Source organism: Marmota marmota, unplaced genomic scaffold, assembly GCF_001458135.2.
Source record: "Marmota marmota marmota unplaced genomic scaffold, marMar, whole genome shotgun sequence".
NCBI classification, from domain to species: domain Eukaryota; kingdom Metazoa; phylum Chordata; class Mammalia; order Rodentia; family Sciuridae; genus Marmota; species Marmota marmota.
In genome coordinates this window covers 28,351,110-28,364,466 of record NW_026000068.1, presented here as the reverse complement: position 1 = coordinate 28,364,466, position 13,357 = coordinate 28,351,110, and the positions used below count along the sequence as shown (strand labels likewise).

Genomic DNA, 13,357 nt, shown 5'->3' with positions numbered 1-13,357 from the left:
TATGACTTTCTAAAACATCTCTTTTCAAGTGCTATATGTAAATAATATTTTTAAAAACCCAAATTATATGTGCACCTTGGGGTGGGGTGGGGAACAACATGAATGTACAATAGAAAAATAATGAACTGTATCACTTTGGTTACTTAAGCAATTATTGCTTCTTTATAGACTCAAATTCTGTTTGATTTTCATCACAAAAAAACAGGTGGGGGTTCGTTGGTTGTTTATTGCTGTTGGTTTGATATTTTGCTGAAAAGGATTCTCCATATTATCATTCTTGTTGTTTTAGAACTTGTCACATTTTGCCTTTATTCTGGCAGCTAGGTTTCCTTGCCTTAATAGATGTTGTAATGAAGATATAAAAGAAAAGGTTAGAAAGAAGATAAATTAGGCAACAGCAGCATCAGATTCAAATGCCACTTAATGTACTTTCTAAATCTTTCATATTAGAACTGTTTCATGAACAATATTACAACTACCTTCTGCTCTTTATCTCAAACATTTTAAAATATAGATAAAAAGCCCATTTAGTAATAGATGATGAGGGTTTGGAGTTATGACAACAGCCTGGGTTAGGTTAGCTTTGTCAGTCCAGGCAGAAATAGTTTCTAATCAGCAGCGATGGGTCAATGAGCACAAGATTTTAGAGGAAGATTTGGTACTTTCTCTCTGATCCACTTGGAACAAAAACCCATAACGTTTCAATGCCATTTACATTAGACCCTATGTGCCCGGATACTAGACTCATTTTTCCTTCCTCTTCCTGCCAAGCATTACATGTGAAGTAGGAATGGGAGGATCATTTAACAATGAATTTCCCCATTGTATAGCCATTACAAAGCTATCCAGGCTAGATAAATTGTTGTTTTTTAAGTCACTGTGCAATTTCAAGGTTTTAATGGTCCTTAAAATATAATACCCTATGTCATTTATTTCCTGAAGTGAAATCTAGTGCCAGCCTTTGGAATTCATGTAAAACAAGTGGTTCAATATGGTTTGAAGAGAGAATAAAAAACTTGATAAGCAATTAATCTACCTTGAATGCCTTCCTAATGATTTGCGCTTTTCTTACAGATCTTTTTTTTTTTTAAAAAAAAATCCAGATTTATTCAAAGGAAAATCAAAATCAAATAAAATATACATCCAAATCTTTCCATAGCACATTTGTTAGAGTGAAACCTACACCGAGTGAGGCAGGAAAGACTGAACATTTAAATAATATAAAAATAAAGGTGTTTCTGGTCAAATAGTAGTAACTTGATTTTTTTTTTCTTGGTGCCTTGAAGCTATGGGAACAAGAAAAAATTTGAAATGGAAACCAGACAAATGAGCATAAAGAAGGGTCTCATTTCCTAGCAGGATAATCCTCTGCATGACACTTGGTTTGGGAAAAGAAGCTATCCTCCTCCTAATGCTGGTTTTTAGAGGCTGAGGCTTAAGAATAAAAGATAAGCCCAGAGTATCACTGAGTTTAAATGGCTCAGCTACCAACGGAGCTGATTGTGGCTGGGTAAGTCTGCCAATCAGTGTATCACTAATGAGCCCAGAGAGATTATAGAGATGACTTATCAGCAAAGTCTTATTGTCTGAGAGACATTGTACAAGCAGAATAGCACCTTGTTAGAAGATGGTGGTAAGATACAGATTTAAGATCTCAAAGTAGACCCAAGGAGACAAGGAAGGAAAGAGTAGAAGCGAATGGAAGAACACATCACAGTGGTTAGTTTGGTCAGGCATATTCATTCAGAGTGTCCAGTGAAGAGATCAGGACTTTTCCAACACAATAGAGATACACATCTCTCCCTCAGTAGTGTGATGCAGGGTGCAAATGGCAATTCCAAAGAGAGAAATCAATGAAAATTATAAGAATCATCAAAATAGAATCAACAGGGTCAGTGACAGAATCATAGAGCATGCTCCTGAGTAAATACAAGACACTCAGGAGTTTTGGCAAGCAAGGATACCTGAAGGGATATTCTTTATAGGAAAATGATAATCATGCCTGAAAGGAAAAGCATGAGATCCAACAAGACAATGTCTATGTTCAAGACTGAAACTGACATCATGCCTACCCATTTCTTAGTGAGAAAGTACTGAAGATTAAAGAGAAACTTTATAATATCATATGCATTGCATAACTTTGATAATTGCATACATACATATACACATATGCATATTCCTAAATTAATTGCTTAATAAACACATATAGCCTTCGCCCAAATTATTGGGTTAATCACAAACAAGAACACTGGTTGCCAGAGTTCCAAGCTGCAGAAGCTGCAGAACATTTACAAGTATAAACACCTGAAATGTGGGTTAGCCAGAGTAAACATTCCATCGACATTTTTGGCACCGAGCAAAGACTGGACTTGATTGGATCTGCTGCACACCCTGTAACCCGGATAAGGACTACATGCCTGTCATCTGAATGGGGGTTGTCTCTGATTTGAGTATTGCCAAGTAACCCAATTTTAGAATAGCACAAATTTTAATTATATGTTTCATTTAACTGGCACCTGTCCTTGGAGGCTGTCATTAAATTCTAACAAGCTATGATGTGGGAACTATTATTATCTATGATTTATAGAGAGGCAAAAATAAATAAGGAGAGAAATAAAGGCAGAAAGACATTCTGGGAGTTTTAGAGGAGTGGTAGAAGACGAAGACTAGAGATTCTACTGCTGAAAAAGAGCACCATGTCCGTTATGTAGAAAGTTGGTAGAAAATGAAAAAAATCCAGATTTTTGAATTCCTAGTGCTTGAGGTTCCGTTTTACTAAATTCCTACTTTATCCAGCACTTTATATTGTGGGTAGAACACACCACTCTTTTCCTGGGTAAACTGGAGGAAAATGCCTCTTAAATAAAATGCTTGACTTTGAGACTGAGCCAGCTTTAAAACAAGTTCCACTAATTAAAATCCCACTCTTTGGCTTCTGTAGTCAGAACACTGAGGAAGAAAAGTCTGGGGAGAGAAGGAGTTATGAGATAGAAGAACCGAGATAGATAAAATGTATTGGCAGTCATTAATGTAGAGTAGTGAGTACATGGGGGTTCACATTATTTGTTTATTTTAGTGCAAATTTGGATATTTCTATAACAAAATGTTTAAAGAAATTCAATTTAGAGAAGCATTTAAATATTTGTGCAAACTTATCTTGGCAAAGTAATTTATTTTATACTGAAAAATTTGGCCATAAACATAGGAACAGAACATCTCACATTAATTATTTTATATTACTATTCTTATATTAATAATCCCACTGTAACTATACCAATTTCTCCAAAAAAAATGTAAAAAGAAAAAATCTGTATGTTTTTTTCTAGACGACATCCATATTCAAGTTTTTTCCCCCGTAACAGCTCTAGATTTCTAGATTAAATGCCAAATATGCTTCCCATTTAGATCAAATTTAGCTTTAACTAAAATAATTAGCCCTTGTTCCTAATTCTAATGGAAATGTAAGACTCTTAACTATTCAGTGATAGTAGCTCTATTCAATACCGCTGCTAACGGTGATTTATATGAAATAATTAGCAGACTGCTTTTGCTGTAGATACATGCAAAATTTGTCCTAAACCAAAGGCAAAACAATAATAAAAACTACCACCTTTTAACCTTTCCACATATTTAAATAAAAAATGTGTACTGAAGCCCACATTAATAAAGCCTGGAAAGCACATAAGAATATTTTACATTCATCTGTACTTCATCAGACAGGTTCATGACCTCTGTAGAATTACTGTAGCTCCAGCAGTTTTTAAACCGGCATGGGGGAGGACACAAAATATTATTTTATAATTAGAAAATTTTACTAGAATTGGCAGAAACAAGAAAACACACTCCAGTACTGAGTATATGCTCTAAAATTAGCCCATATAAAACAAAAGATATTGAATGGATTGGCTTTAATTCTTACAGGTGCCAGAAAAAAAGAAGTAACTAAAAGAGACTAAGTATTTCATAAAGAGAGCTAAATATATGCTTGATGCAGAAAATTTAAGAGTTAGCATCTACATTGAAGCTGGAGGTACACGCAAAGGCAAGCTCCAAGCCTCATTTCACAACGTGCTAAGTTACATAGTAATGGCAAATACATAAAATGTTTCTCATTAATTTTTTTTTCCTCTCACTAAATGGCATGTGTTTTGGAAATGTCTTAATGTTCATTTTTATCCTGCCTTTCTACAGATTTCCTCCTGAAGGACATTGTGTGAAATCCATCGCTATTCAGGGCGTCACTGCTTGCAGAAGTCCCACTAATGCAGGGAAGAAAGTCGGGTCGCATCTCCATCACTCAGCCTGAGAAAATTTCATCCACTGAGCTGATTCATGCTACTTCTTTGGATCTGCTACTGGCAGCACAATAAGGGATGAATGAAATAAGCACTCAGCAGCTGAATGCCCTTAAAGACCACTTGGGAACTTTATTTGGTGCCAAATAAAGTGACCTGCCAGTGTCAGCTGCGGGAAGCACATTGTACTGGGCTCGGCAGTCTGTCCCAGTTGCCTATTCATTTCTGAGGAAATTTTCAGGTATTGAATTTTAATCCATGATGCCCAATTATAATTTGGGACCCTTTTACATTCGATGCTGGGCTTCACCCCATTTGGCAATTAAGTCAGAGCTGCCTAATACATGATTTTAATTTCCGGAAAGCAGGTGCTTCCTTTGGTCAGTCACCAATCTCTGATTTTCCTTCCTTCTGTATCTTAAACCATTTTCATTTTCATACCCCCGGTGCACCTCCTTCCATAAGTGTTCACTCCATGTCAGATGGTTTTTCTGCTTAATCCTAAAGGGATTCCCATAGGCTTCTTCTAAAAGTGCTCATAACTTAAAAAAGAAGGAGGAGGAGGAGGAGAAAGAGGAGGAGAAAGAGGAGGAGGGGAGGAAGGTATTTTGTAGGTGTCTGTCTGATCTCCATTTTGCAATAACTTACTACACTGCCTTTTAAAGTAATCTGAATAAAAGCATGTTTACAATGTTATCTAACACTTGCAACAATGAAACAGGTTCCTTAGGAATAATGTCTTTTTACCAATTCGATGAAAGAATTCTCTAACAATTGAAAAACTACTGTTTGAGTTTCATTAAGATTGTGTGTCTTCTTCAAATAGTACTTTATTCTTCAAAACAATTATTTGAGAAAGCCTCTTATGAGAGACCCAAATATGAGGACTCAAACATAAGGGGGTTTATTTGGAGGCAAACATTGGCATAAGTCAAATCCTACCTAAAATAAATTCCTGTCCACACACATGCACTAAGGGGGTGTGGTCTCATCTTCCAAAAAAACTTTGTGCAAAATGGAGCCAGAACCATTAGAGCAGTAGAAGGGAAATTTGGAAATGAGATCTGTTTGTTATGATGTGGACAGCTTGTTTATGCCTTCCATTGCTATGAACTGGTTGCCATGACACTATTTCTATTCTCATATCTGAATTATATAATATTTTTGTTGCTACCATGACCATCAGTAGTATGATTAAATTTAAATCTTTGGTGGTCACAGATCCATCTCATTTGTAAAAGGGTGAATAAGAGAGGAAGCTAAGAAACCCAGTGGGAATTTTTTTTAAGGTTATGAAAAAACAAGGAGAGAGAGAAGTTGGAGGTGGGGGAAATGGGGGGTGCTTAAATTGGGGACAACTTGAATACTGCCATCAATTAGCTTAATCTATTCATCTTTTTGCTGTCCTCTGTAGGCTGAAACCTCAGATTACTCTGTTACCTCTCTGAACTCTCTGGAATGCTATCGCATAATTAGCTGAGGATTAGCAAAACCTGACAGCTTTTAATGGGATCAGAGGCAAATATTTCCTTTAAAAGTACACAGCAACTGAATGCAAAAATTGAAAGATACAAAAATGGAGAAATACAAAATTTGAAAGACGTAAAATTGGAGAGCTGTTGCCTTAAAAAAAAGAATATATTAATATCTCACTTAAAGAATATCTCTCAGCCATGATTTGCATGTGATTTGTGTGTGTTCTCCAAAGGTTTATATGCTGGAAGCTTGTTCTCAAGTGTGGTGGTGTTGGTAGGTGATGATACTTTTAAGAGGTGGAGTCTAGAAGAAGGTGGTTAGGTTACCTGAGATACCACCACTGGATGGTAATGATGTAATTATTGCAAACCTCCAGTTAGAGTGGGTTGTTATAAAAAGAGTAGGCCTGGCTACCCAAATCCCTCTGTTTTCCTATTTTGTCATATAATCATTCTTAAAAACACTCCTACACTAGCTCCCACTGTTGTGATACCATCAACCATGAGATCCTCACCAAAGCTGAGCAGATGCTCCATGCTCTTGAGTCTTCTGAACAATGAGCAAAATAAACCTCCAATTTTTCTTCATAGCAATAAAAAATGGACTGCTGAGGATGTATGTGGTAAAGTATGTGCTTGTTGTACTTGGTGTCTCAAGCCCTGGGTTTAATTGCTAGCATCACACACACACACAGAAATGAACTAATACACTCTCCTAAAATTTAATAAATGTGATTTGATTAAAATGTATGAAATCGCATTTGGTAGTGTTTCTCAAACTATACTCCAAGAAACATTCATGTCCTACTAAATATTAACTGTTACTTCCTTAAAACTGTATGATCTTATCAAGTATATTTCAATACACTACAGACTATATTTGCCATCTGAGTGAATCACAGTATTTATCATAATATAAATACTGAAAAGTCCTTGCAGTGAGAGAAAAAAAATTGTTTAATTTCATCAAACCCAGAATTTTTTTAAAAAAATTGTCTATGAAACTCCCCTACCTTCAAACACTGATAATGGTGTTTTTTTTTTTTTTTTCTGGAAAACAATAATAAAAATAATAAAACAATATACTCCAATGATATGATTTGTAATTTTTCTGGTGTTTTGCTTTTTTTTTTTTTTTTAAGTTAATGGTACCCAGGGTTGAACCCAAGGCCTTGTGCATATTTCACAAGCACTCTACTGCTGAGATACACACACAGTCCCTTTTAAAGTTTTATTTGAAATAGAGTCTCACTAAATTGCCCAGGCTGACCTTGAGCCTCTTGTCTCAGCCTCCAAAGTAATGGGGATTATAGGTATGTACCTCTGTACCCAGCTTGCTTTTGTTTTTAAAAGCAGAAATAGCTGAACTGCATGGGACCTGTGATATTAAAGTTTAATGTGGAGTTAAGTAACCTGGTCATGAGCTTTAAACCTTATGACACTGTTCTTTTTTACCATGCTTATTTACTTCCCTATATCTCTATCAGCCTCTATGCACGTTAAGGACAAGATCTATATTTTGCTTTCCATCGTGTCTCTGAGAAATTCCCTAGTGCCTGACACATTGTAAATATTCCATAAATAAGTAAATATTTGTTTGAGTGAATGGACACTGTAGTAGACATCTTTTAAGTTATAGTTATAACCACATTAGAATGAGTGTTTAAAAAAATAATGCTTGGCTTCAATGTAAAAATAACATAAATAAAAGTGAGAGGGACTAAATTGAACTGGTCTTTAATAGCTTTGTCAGAGGCCAATAAATTCCTCACCAATTACTCTATTGTCTGATGCTTCATTGCTCCTGTTAGCCGGTCTATTTGAAGTCAATGTTCATTCTATTCTATAATTTTTCAATTTGTTTTTAAGTCTTTATATCTTCAATTACCTTCCAATAGCTGTTTCTTACCTGCCACTTACATTTTGTTGGATGACTTTTTAAAAGCAAAACTAACAGAGAACTTTATATATCATAAGATGTCCTAAAAAGCTTATTGAAAAAATGAGAGAAGGCAGTGAAGGGCTCGAGGTGAAGGCCATGAGGTGTAGAAGAGTTAAAGGAGGTAAGATTTTGAATTTATTGTAAAAATCCTTATTGAGTGCCTATCCTGCTCTGTCCTCAGTGTATAAAGTCAAGAAAATGAAAGCTGGGAATGGAACCACCATTTGACCCAGCTATTCCCCTTCTCCGTCTATTCCCTAAAGACCTAAAAAGAGCATGCTACAGGGACAATGCTACATTGATGTTCATAGCAGCACAATTCACAATAGCAAGACTGTGGAACCAACCTAGATGCCCTTCAATAGACGAATGGATAAAAAAAATGTGGCATTTATACACAATGGAGTATTACTCTGCATTAAAAAAAGACAAAATCATAGAATTTGCAGGGAAATGGATGGCATTAGAGCAGATTATGCTAAGTGAAGCTAGCCAATCCCTAAAAAACAAATGCCAAATGTCTTCTTTGATATAAGGAGAGTAACTAAGAACAGAGTAGGGACGAAGAGCATGAGAAGAAGATTAACATTAAACAGGGATGAGAGGTGGGAGGGAAAGGGAGAGAGAAGGGAAATTGCATGGAAATGGAAGGAGACCCTCAGGGTTATACAAAATTCATATAAGAGGAAGTGAGGGGAAAGGGAAAAAAACAAGGGGGAGAAATGAATTACAGTAGATGGGGTAGAGAGAGAAGAGGAGGAGAGGGGAGGGGAGGGGAGGGGGGATAGTAGAGGATAGGAAAGGCAGCAGAATACAACAGACACTAGTATGGCAATATGTAAATCAGTGGATGTGTAACCAATGTGATTCTGCAATCTGTATACGGGGTAAAAATGGGAGTTCATAACCCACTTGAATCAAAATGTGAAATATGATATATCAAGAACTATGTAATGTTTTGAACAACCAACAATAAAAATTATAAAAAAAAAGAAAATGAAAGGTTAGACAAAAAAAAAACACAATTTTCATAGTACAGATAGAATTAAGATTTATCAAAATTTTATTCCTACAAGTCAGTTCATACTCTAGAATGGCTTGATAATTCTAGAGTAATGGTTTGATATGTAAATTGTTCATCTTACATATGGTGCTCTGTTTTGATACAGGTTCATTTTTTTTATCTTGATAATGCTTCAAATTTTCCTAAAATATACAATAATTTATAGACCACAACAACAGGATTTTGTCATGTAAAATTAATTTTAGTTATCTGAAATCAAAGTAATAATTGTTAAAAAGTCCACACAAAGAATGGTTTTAACCAAGGTTGATAAACTATGTCCTGTGGACAAATTTAGCCTGCTACATGTTTTCATTTGTGTGTGTTTTCTTTTTCTTCTTTTTTTTTTTTTTTTGGTGCTAGGTATTAAATCCAGGGTCTTACATGTGCTAAGCATGCACTCTACCACTGAACTACACCCCCAGGATCAATGTCACATGTTTTTGTAAATAAAGTTTTATTGGAACAGCCACACCTATTTACTTTCACATTGTCAAGTCTGCCTTCATGATCCAACAGAAAGTTTGGCAGTTGCAGCAGGGACTGTACTTCTGCAAAGCTACAAATATTTATTATCTAGCCATTTATAGAATTAATGTGCTGACTTCTTGTCTAGACAAACCCTGGTAATTTGAGCCAAATAAAATGATAATTGGAGATAGAACAAAATGATTGATAACTAAAAAAAATTTAATATCTTCTTTTGGATATGATTTTGTTCCTGTATTTGAATATGATGTGAATATTATTCTGGGAATTTTTATCTAATAAAAGTAATATTATCTTCACTGAAGGATATTAAAGATCTGAATCAGTAGCAGTTGAGAGTTCCATGTAACTTTTCCATGCTGTTCCTTTGTTCAGTATCTGTAAGTGCAGACATGAAAAACTCAGATGTCTAACTTTTCTAGCAATATATTTTATGCAGGAAACAGCTTGTCTGGGAAGGTAGTATATTTTAGTGGATACTGTAGCCAGATTCCAAGATGGCCCAAATGATTTTTAATTCCTGATATTCACTTTGTGTCATCTCATTCTACACATAACAGGGATGACTTGTGTAACCAATAGCATATTGCAGAAATTATGGAGTGTAATTTCTGAGCATAGGTAATAAGAAATATTATGACTTTTATCTTCCTTTGAAAGAATCAACTACTATGTAGTGAGGACTCTAGAGCAGCTCTTTGGAAAGGTCCAAATGATGAGGAACTGAACTTTCTGCCAAGAACCAAGGAGCAACTGAGGCATCCTGCCAACACCCATTTTGAAAACAGACCTTCAAGCCCCAGTCAAGTCTTTGGATGACTGAGGCTTTTGCTGACATCTTGATGACAAACATCTAAGAGACTTTGAGTCAGACCACCAAGCTAATGTGCAGAATATATGAAATTATAGACATCACTGTTTTAAGCCACAATTCTTAGAATGACTTGTACACAGCAACTGATAACTAATATGGTATATAATATTGTGTGCTCTGGCTTTTTGGGGTGGGGGCAGGGGGCTGGAGATCACATCCAAGGCCTCACATATGCTAAGCACCTGTTTAACTACCAAGTTACTGCCCCAACCTTAGGACTCTGATATATTTGAACCCTGGACCTGCAATTTGCTACGTATGTGTAACCTTAAGATTTCTTAATTATGTTATTTTGCTATCTCATTTACAAAAATGGGGATATAATTGTTCTTATAAAATTGTGTGGAATTCAATGAGATAATGAATAGAAAAAAAAACCTTCTTGGCATGTAGTAATTGCTTAAAAAATCTTAACAATTATTTATTTGTAATTGTTATTAGAACTGATTAATTCACCTAAGAATTATTTAAAAATTTTTTTTCAGTTATACATGGACACAACCCTTTATTTTATTTATTTATTCTTATATGGTGCTGAGGATTGAACCCAGTGCCTCACATGTGCTAAGTGAGAGCTCAACCACTGAGCTACAGCCCCAACCCTCTCCTAAGAATTCTTTCAAACATTATTTTGTTGCTGTTGGCAACATATGTGAATATATAGTACAGTTTTAAAGAACTTTATCCTATATCCTGAAGTGTATACAATGCAGAAAACTGAAAGTAAAATTGATAGTTCAATAAAGCAAGTAATTGAAAGAAGCTATTGTTTGTATACCTAAAAAAAAAAGAGATATATTACTACATAATACTGCATATTAACAGCACGGTGAAGAGCAGGCCACTACCCAAGAACATAGGTTAAAAACTACACAGTCTAACTTTAGCCACATTTTTTTTTTAAATGAAGTGACAAATGTAATTTTTGATCTAATTTGCTAAAGCCTAAACCATACATATAGGTTTTTGGTAAAAATAAAAGATAAATAGCAAAATAATACGATTCTTTGCAGATTGTTCGAGTTATCTAAACCTTCTTTAATCCAAGGGATTATTGAACAAAACCAACATTCATTCAAAAACACTTAGGAAATCTGTTATGGATTACCAACATCATCAGTTAAACCTGTTTCAAATTTATTGCTTTCATTCAGGTTAAATAATAAAAAGGTCCATTTGTCCCACCACATGTATATACATGAATTTAGCTTTCATCATTCTCTACAGATTTAATCCAGTGATTTATGTTTTTTAACGCATATTCAAAGAATCTGTTGAAGAAGCTCACCCAGACAGACAGAAGAGTGAGGTGGGATTAACCGAATGCATGCAGGCTTTAAAGCCAGTGGATTCCTTTTGAGGTAAGTTGGAAAGAGAGAAAAAAGGTAACATTAGAACCCCCCTTGAGATTATAATCATTGTAATGACTTCTGCATAAGAGAACACGCTAAGGTGGAAAAAGTTCACCTGCTTCCCCAAACCCACGGCATGGAAGAGAAGCTGTTACTTCAACCCCTCTTTTTTTAACAGTGGAAAACACCACTCTAGTTTTTTCTTAGAGAAAAATCTGCCTTCTAATTAGTCCTCATATTAATGGTTAAATGTGAGGTTTCAGACTCTTTGATTTTCGTTGTGAAACCATTGTATTTCACTTAATATTAAAACCAGCAGCAAAAACTGGGGTGGGGGGGAAATTAGGCAAGGTGTCTTCTAAAAAAAAAAAATTTATAGCAATGCACTACATTATTTTAAGATATTCAGATAGCAAATTCTCAGCCAAAAAACAAACAAAAAAAGTAAACCACCAAAAAATAAACTCTGACTTATGCTGTTATTAATGACTTTAAACGTTTAAACACCCTTAGTTCAAGTCTTGCAGCAATATAGTATTGAAAGAAAGACAGGAAAAATCTTTTTCCCAATAGGATAAAACCTATTCTACACTATCAGGTATTTTGTTTCCATGACATTCTAATCTTTATGCATATTAAGAACTTCTTTCATACTAATATTGTTTGGTCTAGTATTTTAACAAATATCCTTTTTTCCATTAACTTCTTTCCAAACAGAGAAGAGAAGTGGAGACTTGCTAAGCACATTTTAGTACTTCATTGAACTCAATATGTAATTCTAAGTATTTTCAACCCTTACTTTATTATAACTTTCATGGTTTAATAGAATACCTAGGGCCATGAAGTGTTTTGTGTTCATTAACTTTTAAAAAGGAGGAGATATCCTGTCTAATTATCAGCATTTAGGACAGAATAAGAAGTGTTCTGCATACTTTCCAGATTCTATCCACAAAACAGACAATATGTAGGGCCATGAAAATAGGAGGTGGAATTCAATACTATCTATCAGTAGCTTCCATGATAATGGAAATGTTTTAAATTTGTGGTGTCCAATATTATAGCCACCAGCTAGATGTGGCTATTGAACATTTGAAATGTGGTGGTCAGTGCAACTAAAATTTTCATTTTACTTATTTTAATTAATTTAAATTTCAATAGATAACAAATGACCAGATTTTCCAAAGAACAATTGATTTCATGATTGATAATCTTAATTTCTAGTTCCTGTGGTTCTTGTCCCTACATTGTTAATAATATCCAAAAAAAAAAAGAATCAAACTTTCGTCTACCACCGAGCTATACCCGCAGTGCTCTGAGTTATTTTTAAATGCTGTAGACATAATAATACCTATCCCTTGGTGTATTTTTGTTTGTGTGTGAAAAGCTTAGTTACTCAGATAAAATTTAATTTCATTGTTTATTTGGCTTGTGTGTGAAAAGCTTAGTTACTCAGATAAAATTTAATTTCATTGTTTCAAATTCATGGCTTATTAATATAACTGAATTCTTGTCTCATACTATAATTATCTTGAAATTTCCTCAAATAGAAGTGTCAAGAATTATTTTAAGAATAAAAAATGCTATCAGATCTTTATTTTCTATTTACATAAAAATGCAAAAATGCTTTTAGGATAATATTTGTAGAGTAACCAATTAGGATTTTTTTTTTAATTTTTTATTGTGGGTTGTTCAAAACATTACAAATTTCTTGATATATCATATTCCACACTTTGATTCAAGTGGGTTATGAACTCCCACCTTCACCCCATACACAGATTGCAGAATCACATCAGTTACACATCCATTGATTTACATATTGCCATACTAGTGTCTGTTGTGCTCCGCTGCCTTTCCCATCCTCCCCCTT

The 13,357-nt window shown here is 34.7% G+C and overlaps 1 protein-coding gene and 1 long non-coding RNA gene across 42 annotated transcripts in view; one reads left to right on the top strand and one right to left on the bottom strand.

The window, feature by feature from the left end:
* Adgrl2 (adhesion G protein-coupled receptor L2) overlaps positions 1-13,357 on the bottom strand; it is a 624,560-nt gene that overhangs the window by 364,397 nt on the left and 246,806 nt on the right. The gene's annotated exons all lie outside the window — the stretch shown is intronic.
* LOC125620000 overlaps positions 1-13,357 on the top strand; it is a 43,218-nt gene that overhangs the window by 7,683 nt on the left and 22,178 nt on the right. The window contains exons 2-3 of the long non-coding RNA XR_007351585.1: positions 4,192-4,536; positions 11,407-11,499. This is a non-coding gene — a long non-coding RNA (uncharacterized LOC125620000). The remainder of the gene's footprint in view (positions 1-4,191; positions 4,537-11,406; positions 11,500-13,357) is intronic.